This window comes from Cucumis sativus, chromosome 3 (genome assembly GCF_000004075.3).
Source record: "Cucumis sativus cultivar 9930 chromosome 3, Cucumber_9930_V3, whole genome shotgun sequence".
In the NCBI taxonomy this organism is placed as follows: Eukaryota; Viridiplantae; Streptophyta; class Magnoliopsida; order Cucurbitales; family Cucurbitaceae; genus Cucumis; species Cucumis sativus.
The window spans coordinates 25,496,457-25,517,851 of record NC_026657.2 but is presented as its reverse complement, the minus strand read 5'-3'; the positions used below and the strand labels follow the sequence as shown (position 1 = coordinate 25,517,851).

General features: G+C 39.2%; 1 long non-coding RNA gene across 2 annotated transcripts; it reads left to right on the top strand.

The window, feature by feature from the left end:
- Positions 1 to 551: 551 nt before the first annotated feature.
- Positions 552 to 3,090, top strand: LOC116402622. Of its 2 annotated transcripts, XR_004215067.1 has the most exons (6): positions 552 to 654; positions 830 to 925; positions 1,853 to 1,917; positions 2,010 to 2,082; positions 2,268 to 2,372; positions 3,037 to 3,090. It is a non-coding gene; the product is annotated as an uncharacterized LOC116402622 (long non-coding RNA). The 2 variants fall into 2 exon arrangements; XR_004215066.1 differs by lacking the exon at positions 3,037 to 3,090 and having other exon boundaries at positions 2,268 to 2,373.
- The last annotated feature ends 18,305 nt before the right edge of the window (positions 3,091 to 21,395 follow it).

Below are 21,395 nucleotides of genomic sequence, written 5' to 3'. Positions count from 1 at the left end.
ACTAATGTTCACAATTTTTTTATCTTATTAAATGAAATTTCACATTTCTTGAAAATTTTGGATTATAATTATTTGAAAAACAAAATATATATTTTTTGCTTTATGGTTACTGAAAATTTTATCTCAATTTTTGCAGTAAAATTTGATTTTTTAGTCTAAATTTTAAAAACAAAATATTTGTTTTAGTTATAAAGAAATTGTTTTGGATTTTAAATGGGTTTTATCACAAATAATTCAAATATATTTTAATCCCTCATCTCCCCTTCTCTCTCACTCACGTTTCAAAGTTCTTCCCCTACTTCTTCTCTAACGGCTATCTTTCTCTCTCTGCTTTCTCGTCCTCTCCCCTTCTCTCATCTTCTTCGTCTTCCTCAAAATCGCCGATTCACGGCCATCTTCTTCTCCTACCCCTAACAGCGCCGGATTTCTCAACTGTCGATCGAGTGACAATCATGCCTGCCTGCTTGACAAAGCCTTTTCGGTCTACCAATAAAGGAAAAACGATTGCTGGTGACACGAAAGCTGTGCTCAACGCTCTTTTTCCTACTTCCCTATTCCACTGCACGTCGTGGTCTTTCCCTTGCTGGTTGGATGACTACTATGGACGAAGAGCACAACTACTTCCAGTCTCTGGTCGATAAGTACCCAAGGAAGGTAAATTCCAGCTGAGAAAGTCGAGAGCTCCTTAGTTGATCACAAATCCTTCCAAATTCTTTGTTCGTAGACTAATTTGAAATCCTTCCAATATGGATCCATGCTGTCTTTTATATCCATAAGATACCAATTAGATTGTGTTAATTATTGTTTATAAGAAAATATTTGTGTGCAGAGTTGCAGTGGGTAAATCTTAATGGCTGGCAGAAAATTGGTTCGGGATATATTACTCTCAAGACAAAGTATTTTCTATCAGTTTACTTCCCATGGGGTATTTGCTCTTCCTATGCTTTATCCTTATCGCATCTTTCTCCGCTGTAGTCTTCATAGGATGGATTTCTGTGGTGTAAATTTATTCATCTAGTTTGTTTGATTTATGGTTGCATTTAGGGAGAAGGTAAATTACATAAGCCACAGTAGTTATGGAAAAAATCTCCAATTTACAGCAAGTTAAAGAAAAAAGAAGAAGAGAAAAACAGCAGTTAAAAAAAACTGGGCATCTTGCTTCTTTCTTATTGAAAGTTCTGCCGTTTCTTTCAAGTCAAATTGACCATAAAATGCTCAAATGAGATTTTTCAATAGGAATATGTAAAAAAAAAAATAATATGTAAAAGAATTTTTGTGAAACGTGGGAGAGAAGCGATAAAATTATCCTTCAAAAAATTCAGGAGTAGTAAATATTTATGTGAAAGGACATATTATAAGCCACAGTAGTTATGGAAAACATCTCCAATTTACAGCAAGTTAAAGAAAAAAAAAAGAAGTGAAAAACAGCAGTTAAAAAAAACTGGGCATCTTGCTTCTTTCTTATTGAAAGTTCTGCCGTTTCTTTCAAGTCAAATTGACCATAAAATGCTCAAATGAGACTCTTCAATAGGAATATGTAAAAAAAATATAATATGTAAAAGAACTTTTGTGAAACGTAGGAGAGAAGCGATAACATTATCCTTCAAAAAATTCAGGAGTAAATATTTATGTGAAAGGACATATTATTTGGCCATTTGACCTTATTTGGTTGGAAATGATAAACTACACATTATTGTTTGCTTCAGTTGTGATCTTGATTATGGGCTATTTGGTATTTTGCCTACAAACTGTATAGTTAATTATCTGTAAGCTTTTGTTTTCCTGTCACAACTTTATGTTTATGTGGCTAATTGTAGCCGAAAGTTTTATTTATCAATCTTATTTTTCACAGCATAAATGAAACTGTGTTTCAAGAACAAGGTGCTGCTACATCATTCAAGGAAATTCGTCGTAGAGGTCCGTAAGTTTTTTCCTTTGGAGATGTGATACTAACCTGTTTGAATAAAAGAATCTGACTTGGTCTTTTCCTCTTTAACATTATGGATTAGGTCTTTCTCTTTACCAGATTTCGTAGCTGAAGTTTATGAAGTAATCAAACCGGTGTTAACTTCTTATATAAAGGTTAGTGCTAACTGCTAAGCTTATTTCTAAGATGAAAGATGCTTTTATCCCCTCCCCAAAGAATATCATTACTATTTATGTTGTGTTTCTGCTAACTAATTCTTGCATAGCATTTGGTTTGCTAATTAAAGTAAAGTTTCTGACATGGAGGTTTTCAAGTTGTAATATATATTTTTATGTTTTAGGTAGATTCCCAAACTTTGAAGAAACACTACAGTACTGAGGTAATTGAATGTTGTAAGGCAGAGCATCGGGCTTACCAGAGCCAAGGTATCTTCTTCGATAACAAGGTAAGGATAGTCTTGATACTACCTTTCTTTTGTTATTGAAGTTTATTGTTCCTTTTGTTGGGGGCTTGGTGGTTGTGCACCTATATTGATTTGTACTTCTGTCAATTAATTATAGTCATCCTCTCCTGTCTGAGTAATTATTGTCAACCATTTTGTTAGCAAAGGCTTCCCATGGATATTCAGTTTGTTGTGCTGCATGTCCACGATGATTTTCGTGATTTTAGTTCTAGATACATAAAAAGGGCCTTTGCATCACGACATGAATGACTATTTTTTAATATGAACCTACAATACCCCAAATGAATGCTGGATTAAATTAGATACAGGGCAGATAGAGAGTGAGATGGAGAGTGTTTGTGTGCTTTAGAGCCATCTGTCCCTAAAACATAGTTTCTTCCCCCCCCCCCCCCCCCCCCATAAGAAGTAAGTTTATTGATGTATGTAATTTACAAAAGGTTTGGTGGAACACCTACAACAATCTTTTTGAACTTTTTGGTAGGTTATGAATTACGAACTTGTATTGAATATTTGTTAGGTCGTTTTAATAATTCAAGTGATGCTTAGAAAATGCAACCGAGCTTAAACAATTCTGCACATTTTACTAAAATTTTTAGTTTAACCTTTTTAATAAAATTCGATGGAAATTCTTGTTTTCTTTTTGTAGGAATAAAGGAAAATGAAATATAACCAAACTTGGGATCTTTGCAAGCAAGCTTCCATGAAGAAACTAGGTTACAAGGGGAGGTCTTCTGTTCTCCTTTTTCTTTTTTTCTTTCCATCCGTAGAATCTTGCTTAAAATGCTTTGAGGACAATGCAAATTTTTAAGTGGGGGGTGGGGTTGTAGCCTTGCACATTCCATGTCCTTTGGGAAATTTTCATTTTGCAAATTTTGCTAAAAATGTCAAAATTTAGAAACTTTTGCAATGCCTAGAGAGAAAGAGAGAAAAAAAAGAGGGAGCCAAGCCAGCCGCTTAGGTCAAGTAAAATGCGCGCCGAGATCCCCCGGTTTCAGAATTTTCGTGGGGATCCTCTCCGCTTTTCTTGCCTAAGCAAAACCCGATCCCGCCTAGAGAGGTAGAGAGAAAAAAAAGAGGGCGCCAAGCCAGCCGCTTAGGTCAAGTAAAATGCGCGCCGAGATCCCCCGGTTTCAGAATTTTCGTGGGGATCCTCTCCGCTTTTCTTGCCTAAGCAAAACCCGATCCCGCCTAGAGAGGTAGAGAGAAAAAAAAGAGGGCGCCAAGCCAGCCGCTTAGGTCAAGTAAAATGCGCGCCGAGATCCCCCGGTTTCAGAATTTTCGTGGGGATCCTCTCCGCTTTTCTTGCCTAAGCAAAACCCGATCCCGCCTAGAGAGGTAGAGAGAAAAAAAAGAGGGCGCCAAGCCAGCCGCTTAGGTCAAGTAAAATGCGCGCCGAGATCCCCCGGTTTCAGAATTTTCGTGGGGATCCTCTCCGCTTTTCTTGCCTAAGCAAAACCCGATCCCGCCTAGTGAGGTAGAGAGAAAAAAAAGAGGGAGCCAAGCCAGCCGCTTAGGTCAAGTAAAATGCGCGCCGAGATCCCCCGGTTTCAGAATTTTCGTGGGGATCCTCTCCGCTTTTCTTGTCTAAGCAAAACCCGATCCCGCCTAGAGAGGTAGAGAGAAAAAAAAGAGGGCGCCAAGCCAGCCGCTTAGGTTAAGTAAAATGCGCGCCGAGATCCCCCGGTTTCAGAATTTTCGTGGGGATCCTCTTCGCTTTTCTTGCCTAAGCAAAACCCGATCCCGCCTAGAGAGGTAGAGAGAAAAAAAAGAGGGAGCCAAGCCAGCCGCTTAGGTCAAGTAAAATGCGCGCCGAGATCCCCCGGTTTCAGAATTTTCGTGGGGATCCTCTCCGCTTTTCTTGCCTAAGCAAAACCCGATCCTGCCTAGAGAGGTAGAGAGAAAAAAAAGAGGGAGCCAAGCCAGCCGCTTAGGTCAAGTAAAATGCGCGCCGAGATCCCCCGGTTTCAGAATTTTCGTGGGGATCCTCTCCGCTTTTCTTGCCTAAGCAAAACCCGATCCCGCCTAGAGAGGTAGAGAGAAAAAAAAGAGGGCGCCAAGCCAGCCGCTTAGGTCAAGTAAAATGCGCGCCGAGATCCCCCGGTTTCAGAATTTTCGTGGGGATCCTCTCCGCTTTTCTTGCCTAAGCAAAACCCGATCCCGCCTAGAGAGGTAGAGAGAAAAAAAAGAGGGAGCCAAGCCAGCCGCTTAGGTCGAGTAAAATGCGCGCCGAGATCCCCCGGTTTCAGAATTTTCGTGGGGATCCTCTCCGCTTTTCTTGCCTAAGCAAAACCCGATCCCGCCTAGAGAGGTAGAGAGAAAAAAAAGAGGGCGCCAAGCCAGCCGCTTAGGTCAAGTAAAATGCGCGCCGAGATCCCCCGGTTTCAGAATTTTCGTGGGGATCCTCTCCGCTTTTCTTGCCTAAGCAAAACCCGATCCCGCCTAGAGAGGTAGAGAGAAAAAAAAGAGGGCGCCAAGCCAGCCGCTTAGGTCAAGTAAAATGCGCGCCGAGATCCCCCGGTTTCAGAATTTTCGTGGGGATCCTCTCCGCTTTTCTTGCCTAAGCAAAACCCGATCCCGCCTAGAGAGGTAGAGAGAAAAAAAAGAGGGAGCCAAGCCAGTCGCTTAGGTAAAGTAAAATGCGCGCCGAGATCCCCCGGTTTCAGAATTTTCGTGGGGATCCTCTCCGCTTTTCTTGCCTAAGCAAAACCCGATCCCGCCTAGAGAGGTAGAGAGAAAAAAAAGAGGGAGCCAAGCCAGCCGCTTAGGTCGAGTAAAATGCGCGCCAAGATCCCCCGGTTTCAGAATTTTCGTGGGGATCCTCTCTGCTTTTCTTGCCTAAGCAAAAGACGACCCCCGCCTAGTAGGTACTTAGAGTTCTTCACCCAGCATGGCAGCCTGTGAGAGGGAGCGAGAAAAAAAAGAGGGAGCCAAGCCAGCCGCTTAGGTCAAGTAAAATGCGCGCCGAGATCCCCCGGTTTCAGAATTTTCGTGGGGATCCTCTCCGCTTTTCTTGCCTAAGCAAAACCCGATCCCGCCTAGAGAGGTAGAGAGAAAAAAAAGAGGGAGCCAAGCCAGCCGCTTAGGTTAAGTAAAATGCGCGCCGAGATCCCCCGGTTTCAGAATTTTCGTGGGGATCCTCTCCGCTTTTCTTGCCTAAGCAAAACCCGTTCCCGCCTAGAGAGGTAGAGAGAAAAAAAAGAGGGAGCCAAGCCAGCCGCTTAGGTCGAGTAAAATGCGCGCCGAGATCCCCCGGTTTCAGAATTTTCGTGGGGATCGTCTCCGCTTTTCTTGCCTAAGCAAAAGACGACCCCCGCCTAGTAGGTACTTAGAGTTCTTCACCTAGCATGGCAGCCTGTGAGAGGGAGCGAGAAAAAAAAGAGGGAGCCAAGCCAGCCGCTTAGGTCAAGTAAAATGCGCGCCGAGATCCCCCGGTTTCAGAATTTTCGTGGGGATCCTCTCCGCTTTTCTTGCCTAAGCAAAACCCGATCCCGCCTAGAGAGGTAGAGAGAAAAAAAAGAGGGAGCCAAGCCAGCCGCTTAGGTTAAGTAAAATGCGCGCCGAGATCCCCCGGTTTCAGAATTTTCGTGGGGATCCTCTCCGCTTTTCTTGCCTAAGCAAAACCCGATCCCGCCTAGAGAGGTAGAGAGAAAAAAAAGAGGGAGCCAAGCCAGCCGCTTAGGTCGAGTAAAATGCGCGCCGAGATCCCCCGGTTTCAGAATTTTCGTGGGGATCCTCTCCGCTTTTCTTGCCTAAGCAAAAGACGACCCCTGCCTAGTAGGTACTTAGAGTTCTTCACCCAGCATGGCAGCCTGTGAGAGGGAGCGAGAAAAAAAAGAGGGAGCCAAGCCAGCCGCTTAGGTCAAGTAAAATGCGCGCCGAGATCCCCCGGTTTCAGAATTTTCGTGGGGATCCTCTCCGCTTTTCTTGCCTAAGCAAAACCCGATCCCGCCTAGAGAGGTAGAGAGAAAAAAAAGAGGGAGCCAAGCCAGCCGCTTAGGTCAAGTAAAATGCGCGCCGAGATCCCCCGGTTTCAGAATTTTCGTGGGGATCCTCTCCGCTTTTCTTGCCTAAGCAAAACCCGATCCCGCCTAGAGAGGTAGAGAGAAAAAAAAGAGGGAGCCAAGCCAGCCGCTTAGGTCAAGTAAAATGCGCGCCGAGATCCCTCGGTTTCAGAATTTTCGTGGGGATCCTCTCCGCTTTTCTTGCCTAAGCAAAAGACGACCCCCGCCTAGTAGGTACTTAGAGTTCTTCACCTAGCATGGCAGCCTGTGAGAGGGAGCGAGAAAAAAAAGAGGGAGCCAAGCCAGCCGCTTAGGTTAAGTAAAATGCGCGCCGAGATCCCCCGGTTTCAGAATTTTCGTGGGGATCCTCTCCTCTTTTCTTGCCTAAGCAAAACCCGATCCCGCCTAGAGAGGTAGAGAGAAAAAAAAGAGGGAGCCAAGCCAGCCGCTTAGGTCAAGTAAAATGCGCGCCGAGATCCCCCGGTTTCAGAATTTTCGTGGGGATCCTCTCCGCTTTTCTTGCCTAAGCAAAACCCGATCCCGCCTAGAGAGGTAGAGAGAAAAAAAAGAGGGAGCCAAGCCAGCCGCTTAGGTCGAGTAAAATGCGCGCCGAGATCCCCCGGTTTCAGAATTTTCGTGGGGATCCTCTCCGCTTTTCTTGCCTAAGCAAAAGACGACCCCGCGCTAGTAGGTACTTAGAGTTCTTCACCCAGCATGGCAGCCTGTGAGTGGGAGCGAGAAAAAAAAGAGGGAGCCAAGCCAGCCGCTTAGGTCAAGTAAAATGTGCGCCGAGATCCCCGGTTTCAGAATTTTCGTAGGGATCCTCTCCGCTTTTCTTGCCTAAGCAAAAGACGACCCCGCCTAGTAGGTACTTAGAGTTCTTCACCCAGCATGGCAGCCTGTGAGAGGGAGCGAGAAAAAAAAGAGGGAGCCAAGCCAGCCGCTTAGGTCAAGTAAAATGCGCGCCGAGATCCCCCGGTTTTAGAATTTTCGTGGGGATCCTCTCCGCTTTTCTTGCCTAAGCAAAACCCGATCCCGCCAAGAGAGGTAGAGAGAAAAAAAAGATTGAGCCAAGCCAGCCGCTTAGGTCAAGTAAAATGCGCGCCGAGATCCCCCGGTTTCAGAATTTTCGTGGGGATCCTCTCCGCTTTTCTTGCCTAAGCAAAACCCGACCCCCGCCTAGTAGGTACTTAGAGTTCTTCACCCAGCATGGCAGCCTGTAGAGAGGGAGGGAGAAAAAAAAGAGGGAGTCAAGCCAGCTGCTTAGGTTAAGTAAAATGCGCGTCGAGATTGCCTGGTATTAGAGCTTGCATGGGCAACCTCTCCGCTTTAGATGGAATTTGATGAAATGCTTATGTCGAAAGTAGGCATTTCTCTACAGAGTCCTAATGGTCATAGAAATTTATTATGGTTTGTATTTATTTTACTTTGTTGTCAGGAATCAACTTCTTTTCTGATTTGTATGTTTATGTATATGTTGCATCTCTTTCTTGTTACCATGTTGTATTTCATTGTACTCAATAGTCTGATTTGCATTTTTTATTGGCTACATGTGTTTTACTAATAAGAATTTGTTTTCTCATTTGTTTATTTGTGTTAATAAGTGTTCGTGTAATTGCAATTTTGTTCTTGAAGATATTTTGCTTGAATCAAGTTAGTTCTTTCTATAAGGATCATTTTCTTGTAAGGTTAGAACTTCTTGTCCAATTTTTCCAACTCACATTTCAACTTGTAACAGGTGAATCCCTTCTAAATAAGAGCTTAAAAAGAAAAACCAATTGGAACCTTTAACCATAAAATCAAGGTACTGCATCTTATTTGCAATGAATTGTTATAATTTCTTCCAACACTATGAAACATTTATGTTATAGTTTTATTATTGTAAACACCTTTGCTAAACATCAGTGTAATTTCCAAACACAACTCTGCCAAAGTTCCCAAGATAGTTCTATAGCAATGTTCCATAGGCTATCTTGCAAGTGATGTGGAACTCCTTTGCTTTTTTGAATAGTAAGCTGGCCTTCCTCTTTTGTTATGCTTTGTTTTGTTCTTAATACTTGCTTTTATCTTTGCCTATTTCATTCCTAGTTGATATATTACATAGTCCTCTTAAATCTACATTCTTTTTCTGTTTTATGATTCGCTTGATTTTAATGACTAACTTTGGCGAAATAATGTTGAACTATATTGCATGTTTTGCATCTAAACCTCAATTGAAAAGGTTTGTTATCTGTATCATTATAAGGTTTCCATCCATCTTTCTTAGGCCATCAATGAAGTTTTTGCTTAGATCTATCTTAGTTCGGCCTCTTTAAAATGTTACTCCATACAAGGAAGATCAAAAGTTGTGATTACAAAGTGTAGATTTGTATTGTATAGTTGCCTTAGTTATTTTTTTAATTATTCTTTTTAGACGTTATTTCCTTTTATAATTAGTTCTCTTTAGTTAGAATTTCTATTAAATTATACTTACCTATTATCAAGTCATTTTTCATTAATAAGAGAAAATGGAGTTTTTCTCAAATAACAAAAAGTGATTATTTAAGATACTATGCTAAAGGGAACACATCCAATTACCATGTTGAGAATATTATCTTTGCCTATTGAAGGTCTTGGATTCTTGGTCAACTTTGAATGCAAATTTTTCTTAGTTGATTATTAAATATCAGGGTAAAAAGATCTTATATTGTAATGTTGTTTTGCTTCACTTGCATCATACACTAAAACACAAGATTAAAAAAAAAGTTATATTTAGACTTTTGTATGGTAGATTAGGTGTTCTCTTTGAATTGGTGTTGGTATTGGCTTTCTAATTATGATATGATTTTGGGAGCCTTTGAATTATGTTCTTCAAACCTTCTCTCTTCGATTGAAGCTTATTATATTTTATCGTTGTTAGTATGTTCTTTTTTTCCATTTTTTCCCTTGTAATATTTTTATTTGATATATAATGTGCATAAAAGAGAAAGTAGTTAATGTGTTTTACATTGCTGTGTTGTGCAAAGTTGGTGCTGTTGGTTCAAATATTTAAGATTTGGTGAAGCACTTGGAATAGTCTAAGTTCAAACTTTTAATCTGTAGGATAATTTACTTTATAAGAATCACACATTTACCTTTTTTTTCTTTTTTGAAGTAGGAAAGGAGCCTCTTCGTTAAGCTGAAAATGAATAGACAAGACAAAAGGTAATACAAAGAAAGCCCTAGGATCAGTGAGTGCACTCGGGCATCTCATCTATGTTGACACCTACTTAGCATTCTCACCATATCGAGACTTAAACCAAAAGACTAAACCAACGACAAAGTTTAGAATAGATCATACAAACTGCCCAATAACTATACAACATAGATTTAAGACCACTAGAAATCCAAAAAGAAATAAAATAAGAGTACAGTAGTGGACTAAGAATTAAAAATGAAAGTCGGCCAATTATGACTTATATCTTGTATGGAGAAATCTTTGAAGTCTTTTGAAAGAGAGCATCAAGAAGAAGCATTGATTCTAGCCATTTCGACTCGAGTTGTCCAAGAGGAAGCTTTATTTTGAAATGTTAGTTGATTATGTTCAAACCAAATTTATGGTAAAATGGCCTTTACTGCATTTAACCAAATCAATCTTGGTTTCTTCTTGAGAATGGGACATGAAATAAGCTGGACCGCGTTCTCCTAAATCTATAGTCGAAAACCCAATTCAAATGAAGATAGCCAAGTAAGTCAAACCAACACTTCTTTTCATGTAAGCAGGAGAAGAGAATATGATGTAAATCTTCTAAAGCATGCAAACACAAGGGACAAATATGAGGAGATAAACTGTGAGAGGAAGGTTTCATTTGCAAAACTTCTGCACAGTTCATAGTCCATTTCGCTTTCTCCAAAGCGCGATATTCACTCTTCTAGGGCTTTTTGTCTTCCAAATTGTCGAGTATAAATGTTTTTTCAATTGGGGAGGCAATGGAGAGATGGTTGACTAATGAATGAACCAAAAACTTCCCATTTGATTCTGATTTCTAGATTCTTTTATTTTGGGAGACTTGAAATTCATCTATTTCTTCAACTTTTAGAAGTCTCCTGAAATTTAGAGCCCATGAAGTAGTGGAAGAGTCCCAAAACTCCTTTACATCTCCATTATTAGAGTTCAAAGACAATCTAAACGATCTTGAAAAGAAACAACATCTGCCCAAAAATCATTCCAAAATGCTATTCTTCAACCATCACCGAACTTGAACAATGCCTAGGAATCCACTTGCGAAGCTAGCATCTCGAAATGCTAATCCAGGGACTATGGAGACTGCAAGTGACAATTCCTTTAGTATGCTGTCAGCATTCTAACACACTTTCTAATAAAACACCCAACAATGGCTAAACAGAGAGAGCACCCTGTGATTCTTTATTTATGTATATAGCCAAAAGATACAGCTACAATATGAAATGAAAGTAAGAACAGTAAATAACAAGAGCATACCAGCATCCTTTACAAGAAGGATACCCCCTCCCCTTTACGGCTGCTGCCGCCTCTCTTTTCCCTAAGGATAACAAAAAAGATACCTATCCCTATTTCCCAATCATTCTATTTATACTCACCCTCAAATTCCTACCCAGTGGGACCCACCTGCACATTCTCTTACTTTCCACTCATTACTTGTTGGTGAATTTCCCTTCTTACCCTTCCTAACATACGTATGTATGAATGGGGGTCTCACATATGCCATCCAAATTAACTTTCTCCATGGATACTCTTCACCACTTTAGCCCAAAGGGAATTCTTTTCATTTATAAATCTCCATCCCCATTTAGCAAGAAGGTTGCATTTTTTTAACGTTGCACCATCGACGCCGAGTCCACCATCCTCTTGCGAACAAGACACCACCTTCCAATTAATCACTATATGAATCATCTTTTCTGGCATTAAGAATATAGACATATAGTGTGTAGGTATATGTGAAAAAACCAACTTACAAAGTGTGGCCCAACCTCCACTAAAGAGACAATATCTTTTCCACTTATCTAGTTTAACTTGGATTTTATCTATTTCTTGAAATTACATAAGGAGTAGAGAGAGGGCTCCAAGCCGAAGTAGTTATGGAAAACATCTCCAATTTACAGCAAGTTAAAGCAAAAAAAAAAAAAAAAAGCAGTTCAAAAAAACTGGGCATCTTGCTTCCTTCTAATTGAAAGTTCTGTTGTTTCTGTCAAGTCAAATTGACCACAAAATGCTCAAATGAGATTCTTCAATAGGAATATGTAAAAAAAAGAAATAATACGTAAAAGAATTTTCAATGTTTAATATAATATGTAAAATAATTTTCTTATATTGGAATTGGCAGATGGCTGAGGGCCTTCGTGAAACGTGGGAGAGAAGCGATAACATTATCGTTCAAAAAATTCAGGAGTAAGTATTTATGTGAAAGGCCATATTATTTGGCCATTTGACCTTATTTATGATTGAATTATTTGGTTGGAAATGATAAACTACAAATTATTGTCTACTTGAGTTGTGATCTTGATTAAGGGCTATTTGGTATTTTGCCTACAAACTGTATAGTTAGTTATCTGTTAGCTTTTGTTTTCCTGTAACAGCTTTATGTTTCTGTGGCTAATTGTAGCCAAAAGTTTTATTTATCGATCTTATTTTTCACACCATAAATGAAACCGTGTTTCAAGCATCAAATGCTGCTACATCATTCAAGGAAATTCGTCGTAGAGATCCGTAAGTTTTTTCCTTTGGAGCTGTGATACTAACCTGTTTGAATAAAGGAATCTGACTTGGTCTTTTCGTCTTTAAGCAAAGGGAGGTGGATCAAGTCTTTGCCAACAAGGAAACCTTCAAACTGGCTGTTAATATGAAGCTTGTTTATGATTTCTCCTAAAACCTCACTTACTAGGAGGAATAAAAAGGGGGAGAGGGGGTACCCTTGGCGGATACCTCAAGATGCTGTTGTCCGCCTCTAGGCTTACCATTGATGAAGACCGAATACTTTGGATTTTTTGGGCAGCTCATTATCCATGATATCCATTTGGAACTAAACTTTTTCAAAGATAAATTTTTTTCTAAAAAGTTCCAATTCACCCTATCAAAGGCTTTTTCCAAGTCAAGTTTTAAAATCCATCCTTTTTTCCGTTTTGCCCTATAATCTTCCACGGCCTCGTTAGCAATTAATATTGGGTCAAGAATTTTCCTACCTTCAATAAAGGCGCTTTGAGTGGGGCTTATAATTGCATCCATAACTTGTTTTAGACGTTCAGATAAAACCTTTGCAACGACCTTGTATGCTAACGTAGTAAGGCTGATTGGACGGAAATCCTTGACTAGAGTCACATTCTCTTTTTTCTGCACTAAACAAATGAAGTTTTCTTGGATGCAAGCATTTAATCTTCCATTTCTGTGGAAATCAGACATTAGTGATTTGAAGATATCCTTGAAAATAGACCATTGGGCGATTAGGAACTTCACTGTGAAGCCATCCGGGCCCGGAGCTTTGTTGTTGCCAAGTGCCTTTAATGCCTTAAAGATCTCCTCCACTGAAAATTGGGTAACAAGAGCCTCATTCTGAATTGAGGAAACACAAGACCAATTACTGTTAATAGGGATGAAGCTGTCCCCCGGAATTCTGGTATAAAGTGACTCAAAAAATTCCAGCACAATCCTTTCAATGTCGCCGAATGAAGTCGAGACAATCCCATCATCATCTTTTAATTCAGTTATGAGGTTCCTTCTTTTTTTCGCATTTAGAAAGCGGTGGAAGAAGCCCGTATTCTCATCACCCAAAGAAAGCCAATTGAGTTTACTCTTCTGAATAAAATTACGCTCTTCATTTTGATAAATACTAAGTAATTCCGCTTGCAAAGCAGCTCTAGAATTCAACTCTTCTTGATTTAATCCAATCAACTCAGCCACAGAATCATATTTTTCTAATTTTGACATCAAGGATTTCTCTGTTTTTTTTTTTTACCTTAGCTTGCGCAGCAATATTCCAAGCTTTTACTGCCAATTTAACTGATCTCAACTGCTCATGAAGAATGAAACCAGCCCATCCCTGGAAGTTAGAGTTGCTCACTGTTTCAACAATAATCTGATTAGAATCACTGGACACCAACCAGCTGTTACAAAACCGAAAAGGAGAGGAACCCAAAGAAAAGAACCAGCCTCCAAGAATAAAGGAAAGTGATCCGAGAAGATGCGTGCTTTTCGAGAAACCCGAGAATTTTCAAAACAAACATCCCACATCTGATTTATGAAGAATCTGTCTAATAATGATCTTCAAGGAGAATTACCGTCTCTAGACCAAGTGAACCTTCCGTTTTGCAATGGAATTTCCATGAGAGAAACCATGCCAATAAACTTATTGAATAATGACATTCCTCTAGTACTTCTGCCAAAAGGAAATCTTTCCCGGCCCAACGAGTGATATTAAAATCCCCACCTATGCACCAGGCCACGGACGAACAATCAGCCAAGGAAGACAATTCGGGCCAAACCAATTTCCTTTCTCTGCAACCACAATGGCCATAGACATTTGTGATCCAACAAACCTTTTTGCACAAAGTGAGGCATTTGATTGACAAAGAGAAGCGTCTTTTAATGACCTCTGTTACAGATATTTTACTGCTGTCCCACATGGAAAGAATTCCCCCAAAGATCCAACAGAAGCCACATAATCCCAGCCAATATCCTTACAACTCCACAATGATTTTATAAAAGCCGAGTTCAAGGTGTCCTTCTTAGATTCTTGAATCATGACTACAATTGTTGATGACTTTTTTAAGTGCTGCACGTTTAGAGGAGTCGTTCAAACCCTTAGTGTTCCAGGAGACAACCTTAATAATGACTGGGAGGAGGAAAAGGCAGTTGCACATCTAATTTAAGCCAGAATGATTCCACAATCACCGACTATAGACACTAAATCTTTAGGCAAATCCAGGGGAATTTTAATAGGGAGAATATCTTCATCATTGAACAAGACATTCAGATCCATCCCATTAATTTCTGGGACTAATTTAGGGTCAACTTCAGTGTTGGGGACTGCCAATTTAACTGATCTCAACAGTAAGTTGATTAAGTTGGGCAGTAGGAGGGACACGAGACAAGGCATCTGCTGCTTTGTTTTCTAGTCCCGGTTTATACACGACATCAAAATTGTAGCCAAGAAGCTTAGCAATCCACCTCTGATGTTGAGGTTGGATAACCCTTTGTTCCAATAAAAGTTTCAATGATCGTTGATCAGTTTTCACTACAAACCTCTTGCCCAAAAGATAAGGTCTACAGCGTTGCACAGCCAAAACTACAGCCATTAATTCCCGTTCATAAACTGGTTTAGCACGATTCCTCATAGCTAATGTCTGGCTAAAATAAGCAATTGGCCGATGATTTTGAATTAAGACAGCACCTACCCCGTATCCAGAAGCATCGGTCTCTATTTCAAATGGTAAGAAAAAATCTGGCAGTGCTAAGATTGGGAGAGCCATCGTAGCCATCTTTAAATTCTCAAAAGCTTCAGCAGCTGCAACAGTCCATTCATATGCTCCTTTCTTCAATAATTGAGTCAAAGGAGCAGCCACACTTCCATAATTCATTTTTAACTCGGTTTAGGTTGGTTTGAAACTAAGTTTGTTGACCTTATCCAATTGGTTGCCATTTTCGGTCTTGAAGTGCCCTTTCCACACTTTTTGAACTTTTTGGTAGGCTATGGGTTACCAACTTACACTTAAACTTCGTTAGGTTGTTTTGAAAGTCCAAGTGATACTTAGACACGCCTTGACCACTTTTTAGGTTGGTTTGGAACTAAGTTTGTTGCACTTGCGCACTTGGTTGCCATTTTGGGTCCTGTAGTGTTTCCTTTTTTTCCATACTTCTTGAACTTTTTGGTAGGTTATGAGTGACGAACTTACAAATAAACATTCTTAGGTCGTTCTGAAAGTTCAAGTGATACTTAAACACGGTTTGAAATTTTTTTAGATTTGTTTAAGACTAAGTTTGTTTCACTTGCATACTTGGTTGCCATTTTAGGTCTCCAAGTGCATTTTTCACGCATTTTGAACTTTTTGTTAGTTTGTGAGTTACGAACTTACACTTAATGATTGTTAGGTCGTTTTAAACACATTTTGCGTTGGTTTGAAACTAAGTTTGTTGCACTTACACATTTGATTGAAATGTTGGGTCTTGAAGTACTTTTTTTCACACTTTTTGAAATTTTTTTAGGTTGTGAGTTACGAACTTACGCTTGAGTATTGTTTGGTCGGTTTGAAATCTTAGACACGTTTTGCACTCTTTTTAGGATGGCTTGAAACTAAGTCCGTTGCACTTACATACTTCGTTGCCGTTTTGGGTCTTGAAGTGCTTTTTTTACACTTTTTGAAATTTTGGTAGGTTGTGAGTTACAAACTTACACTTAAGCATTGTTTGGTCGTTTTGAAAGTTGAAGTGATACGTACACACGTTTGATTGAGTTTGTTGCACTTGGTTGTCATTTTTGGTCTTGAAATGCTTTTTTCAACCTTTTTGGTAGATTATGAGTTACGAACCTACATTTAGGATTTGCTAGGTCGTTTTGAAAACTCAAGTAATACCTAGACACGTTTTGAGCACGTTTTAGGTTGGTTTGAACTAAGTTTGTTACACTTACACACTTGGTAGCCATTTTGGGTCTTGTAGTGCTTTTTTCACACTATTGGAACTTTTTTCGTAGGTTATGAGTTACGAACCTACACGTAAGCTTGTTTTAGGTCGTTTTGAAAGTTCAAGTGATACTTAGACACATTTTGTTCAAGTGATACTGTTTTAGGTCGTTTTCAAGTGAACTTTTTTCTTCTTGTATTGACTGTTTTACTATTTCTTCATGGTATTTATTTTCGTAATGAATCTTTCATGTTCTGGTAAACATTGCAGAAACACATAATTTCAGCAATCTGTCAAAGAGTTGAAGGAGAAGACAGAAGTACTTAAAGGTCAAATGAAGACCTAAAAGTTAGGTAATTTTTTGAAAACTTTTTTCTTCGTCTTGCTTAGTTTTAGTGGTATTTGTTAACAGGCTGAGACATACTCTTTGTTGATTTTATGGAATAAATCTATATTTCATTTATTATTTAGTAGAGATACAAGCCTATATATAACCATAGAGAAATACACTTAAGGAAATAATATCAAATAATATCTCTAGAATTATATCTCCTAATAATAATCTAATTATATTAATACCCTCCCTCAAACTCAAGGTTGAAATCACAAACTTGAGTTTGCTAAGAACTAAGAAAAGAAACAATATATCTAGAATAGAATAAAAAACCCGAAGAACAAACACACAAAGAACTTCTAGGTTAGAACAAACCCACGAAAAACTTCTGGGATAGAAACATAGATCCTCGTATAGAGATCTATAACAGAACCTAGGAAGAACGAAACAAGAACTTCGAGGGGCAAAATGAAAGAGCAAAACTGAAGCAAAGTAGAATCAAAGCTGGACGAAAACAAGGTCGGAATTGGACAGAAGTGTTTTGTCGGATCAGATGGAACTGAACGAACTAAACTAGAGCAAGTCAGAATCAGATTAAACGGGAAATCTGGGGCGAACAGAACGGAAACTGAACTGAATGGAGCAGAGAGGCTTAGCGGATCTGAACAAAAACAGAATGGAGGCGTCGTTGGATCTGGGCTTCGATCTAAACTTCAAAGGCAGACATGAAGAATGGGTCTGAATGAAATCATACAGGTCTGGAACAAATTGGAGGCGGACGCGAGGATCTGAGGACATGGGGTTTCATGGGTTTTGTCGAGACAACATAAAAAGATGGAGCAACGACAACGAAACACAGCGGCGAGCGGAGCTTCTTGGACGATGGACAAAACCGAAACTCTTCGGCTGGGCGTTCGGCTTCAACTGGCAGAGGCGTTCGGCTTCAACTGGCAGAGGTTCAATCGGCTGCTTGGCTAACAGAAAAACAAGAGGTCGGACGAAGAACTATGAAGGAGATGGCCGCCGCGGACGCTAGTGAAAAACTAATGGGGTTTCTGGGGTTTGGATAGTGGCAGATTTGAACAGCAATGAGTGGCAAAGGGAAGGTGCAACGACAACGGCAGATTTGCAGATCTAAGGGGTGGCTTCGGCTAATGGGAGATGATTTTGCCTCCGTTGATGGCTAATGAGAGATGATTCTGCCTCCGTTGATGAATGATCAACGGAGGCAGAGATCAAACGGGATGTGGAGGCTAGAATTCAATAAGGCGAAAACCCTAGAGCTCTGATACCATGTTGATTTTATGGAATAAATCTATATTTCATTTATTATTTAGTAGAGATACAAGCCTATATATAACCATAGAGAAATACACTTAAGGAAATAATATCAAATAATATCTCTAGAATTATATCTCCTAATAATAATCTAATTATATTAATACTCTTGTATGCCAAGGCTGGGTGGCCAATTCAATGGATGGCCTGAGACGGTGAAATGACGAGTGTAGAACAAAGTAGACAATCGAGCAGATTTACAAGTAGGAGGATGGTGTTTGGTCTTACTCTAAAGCTACTGCTAGAAAGGTGATTCTCCTTTATTTACACATGTTATCTATATTTAGTTACTGTTTTTTATGTGATGGTGAATAAATATTTAAGTCGTTTCAAGTTTTTACATCATGCTTGAGTTAATACATTTCCCAACTCGCACTAATTTTAAAGTTGAGACTAAGTTTGTTGCACTTACACACTTGGTTGCCATTTTGGATTTTTGAGTGCTTTTTCTACATTTTTTGAACTGTTTGGTAGGTTATGAGTTATGAAGAAGCATTATTAGGTCGTTTTTAAAGTTCGAGTGATACTTGAACATTTTTTGAACACCTTTTAGGTTGTTACAAACTAAGTTAGTTTTACATACAGCCATGGTTGCCATTTTGAGTCTTGAAAGATTTTTTTTCACACTTTTTGAAATTTTTGGTAAGTTATGAGTTATAAACTTACACTTAAGCGTTGTTAGGGTGTTTGAAAACTTATACGTGTTTTCAATACTTGTTAGGTTTGTATAGAACTAAGTTCGTTGCACTTACACACTTGACACTTTGGGTTTTGGAGTGTCTTTTTCAAAAACTTTGAACTTTTTGCTAGGTTATGACTTATGAACTTGTATTGAATATTTGTTAGGTCGTTTTGAAAGTTCAAGTGAAACTTAGACACGTTTTGAACTCGTTTTATGTTGGTTTGAAACTAAGTTTTAAACACATTTGATTGACATGTTGGGTCTTGATGTACTTTTTTCACACTTTTTGAAATTTTGGTAGGTTGTGAGTTACAAACTTACACTTAAGCATTGCTTGGTCGTTTTGAAAATTCAAGTGATACTTACACACGTTTTGAATACATTTTAGGTTAGATTGAGTTTGTTGCACTTGGTTGTCATTTTTGGTCTTGAAATGCTTTTTTCGACCTTTTTGGTAGATTATGAGTTACGAACTTACACTTAGGATTTGCTAGGTCGTTTTGAAAACTCAAGTAATACCTAGACACGTTTTGAGCACGTTTTAGGTTGGTTTGAACTAAGTTTGTTGCACTTACACACTTGGTTGCCATCTTGGGTCTTGTAGTGCTTTTTTCACAATATTTGAACTTTTTTCGTAGGTTATGAGTTACGAACCTACACGTAAGCTTTTTTAGGTCGTTTTGAAAGTTAAAGTGATACTTAGACACGTTTTGAACTCGTTTTAGGTTGGTTTGAAACTAAGTTTTAAACACATTTGATTGACATGTTGGGTCTTGAAGTACTTTTTTCACACTTTTTGAAATTTTGGTAGGTTGTGAGTTACAAACTTACACTTAAGCATTACTTGGTCGTTTTGAAAATTCAAGTGATACTTACACACGTTTTGAATTCATTTTAGGTTAGATTGAGTTTGTTGCACTTGGTTGTCATTTTTGGTCTTGAAATGCTTTTTTCAACCTTTTTGGTAGATTATGAGTTACGAACTTACACTTAGGATTTGCTAGGTCGTTTTGAAAACTCAAGTAATACCTAGACACGTTTTGAGCACGTTTTAGGTTGGTTTGAACTAAGTTTGTTGCACTTACACACTTGGTTGCCATTTTGGGTCTTGTAGTGCCTTTTTCACAATATTTGAACTTTTTTCGTAGGTTATGAGTTACAAACCTACACGTAAGCTGTTTTAGGTCGTTTTCAAAGTTCCAGTGAAACTTAGACACGTTTTGAGCATGTTTTAGGTCGTTTTGAGTAAATGGTATGTATGTTGTGATTGTTTGATTGCATGTATAATACCTTATTGAGATGTGAATGCTTGATTGAGAAGCTGATAGAACACCAAGTAATGGTTCTTATTTGTTCATCAAGCAACCAAACTATTATAGAATACAATACTCAAACCAGTCTTGAAAGCACAGAACAAATAAGTACTATTACAGACAATAACCAAGTACAAAATAAAACATTCAAACATCAAAAGTAGTTTACGATAATGGAAAACACTTTCTAAGATTAAAGTAACCGAACAACTTCTGTAATTCTGCTCTCCAGAAAATACAGCCCCTCCACTTCCAGAAACTGATTAACCAACCCCCATCTTTCCTTCCATCTCTCCCTTTTAACCTCACCCCTGTAACTAACTGTTGTCCCCACTAAGGTGGTTTCCACTTCCTCCAATTCCATCACCCGTGCACGTGCAATTCCACTTGTCTTTCTTCTGCTATATTGTATTGCAATTGGTGGTCTATCATTACTCTCCCTCTCCAAAGACACCTTGTTCTCAAGGTGGGAAATGAGGAAGCTTTTGTGTAAAATCATCACAATTCTCCCATGTAGCCTCATGAGGTGGTATTCCTTTCCAACTAACAAGCACTTCCCACTTCTTTGTTGCTGGATTTTTAGGATAGCCAAAATTGTCTGCTGGTAGTAACTCTTGAAATGTAGGAACATCATCAATTCCATATAGTTCGGTAAATGTCATTCCTCCCTCCATAGCTCGACATTTTGTCAAGAAACCTTAATCAGATGGTGTCCATGTCTCCATCATGTGTTACAGACTCACTCTAGTCTTTGTCAAACTCGGGTCACCCCTTATAACAACATTCTTTTCATTTTGTATGAAAGTTAAAGTGAGTTTCCGCCAATCCACTTCAGTTACCCCAACGTGTGCAGCCATTGCATTCCAAGGATGACATCCTGATAGAACACTGATGTAGTGTTTCTATTATATTGATAATTCAAACACAACTTACAACATAAGCAAACCGTGAACCTCAGAAAATGAGTCACGTTACATATAATTCACAAACATCAAACAAAGAAAACCTCCTAATCCAAAATTCCGAACAACAAAGTACTAATAAGCAAACCAGAATATAGAACACCAATCTTCTGCTTCCCCTGTCTTTCAAGGAGTATTGCAGACCTTTTCCTTCACTCAAAAAACTCACTTTAACAAAGAGGCAGCCACATTTTCAGGTATAGAAAATAAAGTAGGTAGTATGTAGGAGGGCTAACCAGAACTGAGTTGCATAACGTTTGTCTTCCGCCTCTAGAGATGTTATATCTTTTCCACCTTTCAAGTTTCTTGTGAATTCGATCAATGACTGGTTGCCAAAAAGACTTTTGTCGAGGGTAGCCTCCCAAAGGGAGACCTAAATATATAATCAGAAGCTTTTCTACCTTGCACCCTATCAGATTTGCTGTTTGAAACAAATCTTCCTCTCCCACATTAACGCCGCTAAGGGCTGATTTTTCCCAGTTTACTTTCTGCCCCGAACACCATTCGAATAATCTAATGACGTTTTAAAGTTTAAGGAGCATCTTCACATCATACTTACAAAAGAGAAGAGTATCATCGACAAATTGAAGCAAAGGGAGGTGGATCAAGTCTTTGCCAACAAGGAAACCTTCAAACTGGCTGTTAATATGAAGCTTGTTTATGATTTCTCCTAAAACCTCACTTACTAGGAGGAATAAAAAGGGGGAGAGGGGGTACCCTTGGCGGATACCTCAAGATGCTGTTATCCGGCCTCTAGGCTTACCA